The following is a 2,429-nucleotide window of genomic DNA, read 5'->3' on the forward strand; positions in this document are numbered from 1 at the left end:
GCATCCCGCGCCGCACGGAAGCGGGCCGCATGCACGTACACCAACCAAGGCATGTTGTCACCGCCGTCGCTCCTCCACCGCGAAACAGAGAGGTATGACCGTGCACATCGGCGTCTCTTCTCTGGCACATCGATCTCGCGCTCCTCCCTCACCCGAGTGAAAAGGGAGCTGAAGAAGCTCCCCCCCACTCCGCGCGGTCAAGAGGGAGCCAGAGGGCGAGGCGGAGCCGGAGCGGTGGGCCGGTGGCGTACTGGGACCGGAGGACTCCCCCCTGCGGAGGCGGACACCATGAAGGAGGATGAGTGGCGTCGCGAGAAGATAGAGCAGGAGAAGATACTTCGACCTCACCTCCGACGACGATTGTGTGTCGCCGCTGGCTTCAGTGAGCTCGATTAGGTCAGCTACCACACCCAATGGGCTCGAGCGAGCTTGATTTTGGCTAGTCTTAGAGTAGGGGGAGCGTTTGACGAGCTTTGTATGTAAAAAATCTATGGTATATATGAATGATCATTACCACTTTTGCGTTTATTTCTTTCCAAAAACTAGTTTTTCAAATTATACTGTTTTAGTTAGTGACTATGTTCTGCTGCGGCTTTTTGGAGCCCGTATACACCTTGCTTCGCGAACTGTAAATCACGTTTTTAGTTCGGTGGAATACGGGGTGTGCTAGAGTTTCTCTTAGTTTGTAGATCAATGCTATTTTGTTCTTTGTACTCTTGGGCGTGTGTGTTCAACTTTTGAACCAAGCAAACTAATTCTCCCTATTATTTTTTTCGAGACAGGAGCATTAGATGCATGCTATTCAATGGGCCTTGCTACAATCAAAGGAAACAAATCTAATGTTGCAGATTATACAAGCTACACTCCATGGACAAAAACACTTTATCGGATGTGGACGTTTGGTTTACGGGTGTATACACACCTGTATGGAGTTTCCTTTTTGCCTTGAAGTCAACGATGATTTCTTATTCGCAAAAAAGTATATACCAGTGCAAAAAAGTAAATCTTTATCAAAAAAATTATGAATATTTTTTACTTTGAAAAAACAAAACCCCATGTTAGGTGTATATACACTCAGAAACCACAAGCCATATCCCAATATCTATATTCCTATAAAGGGTACATCGGATGGTTTTAACTAGAAAACTATGTGGCCACATATAAACGATTGGATAGGGCAATCACACTGCTCATAATAGAGGGATTCACGTTGTTTCACACTGCTACACAATATGAACAAAAAACACATATGTTAAAAATGAATACATGTATGTAGAATTCTCCAACGAAAATAGTAGGCGGGCTTTTCCACAAGTGTCTTTATTGTATGTAGTAAGTTTCAAATTGAAGTAACTATTATGTATGGATAAAGTTGTATTCTAAAAGAGAAGAAGTAATGCATAGAGGATCAGAAGCAAAGTAGAAAGCATACATTGTCATTTTTCTAACAAGACTAAATGGCGTACTTTATTTATCGTCTACCATTATAGTTATATTTCTGGTCTACATCATTCTAGTGATGACTCATAAAAATAAGATAAGTTTGGCCAGATTTAAATTTAGAGTCATATCATTCTCAAATAAAACATCAAATTTAATCAACACATCATAAAACCTGAATAAAATATCTCCTTAGTTCAATTTTATCCAGAGCAATGACATTTTTTGGTTTGTCATGTTTTAGGTTTCTGTTTAAAACAGTGCAAAAAAATAAATTATGAAATTAAAATTCATTGACAATAGACAAAAATATGACATATGTATTTTGGGAAAATGGTCGAGTAGCTTAAAACTAGACAAAAAATCATTTCTACCGAACTGAGACAACCTTGGCTATAGCCCATGGATAGAAATGGCCCGTTAACACCCCGAAGGCCTGCTCACACGTGTGAGTCACCGCCAGCCGTCCGCTTCATTTGTGTCGCTAACAGATGGAATAAACCACCGCCCTAACTAACCCTAGCTCATTTCTCTCCTTACCATCCCCAAATTTTCCTAATCCTGGCGAGAAAGGCGGCGTTGGCGGCAACATACTACTCTTATGCTTTCATGGCAACGCGGTGGTTGTGCTTGTCGGAGCAGCATGTCGTGGACCGAGTTTGGCGTGCTCCTCCGTTGAGCATGGCTACTCGTGGCGCGATTGTGCGGGGCAGCGAGGGATAGGAGATCTGTGTCGTGCGGTTCCATTTGGTGTGATGACGACGAGCACGCCCCGTAGGCTGAGCGAGCTTTCGTCCATGAGCATGGTGGTGATGTTCCGTGCGTCGCTCCGGTTGGAGGCGACGATATCACAGGATCCTCACGCTCGTGCAATGGTGAGTGGTACGCGAGCCCTGAAGGGAAAAGTGACGTTGCGGCGCATTAGGTAAGCTCTTCCTCCCAATTCATTTCCATTTGTGCTCATTTTGGTGAAGATCAACTGTAGTTCC

Source organism: Hordeum vulgare, chromosome 7H (assembly GCF_904849725.1).
Source record: "Hordeum vulgare subsp. vulgare chromosome 7H, MorexV3_pseudomolecules_assembly, whole genome shotgun sequence".
Classification (NCBI taxonomy): domain Eukaryota; kingdom Viridiplantae; phylum Streptophyta; class Magnoliopsida; order Poales; family Poaceae; genus Hordeum; species Hordeum vulgare.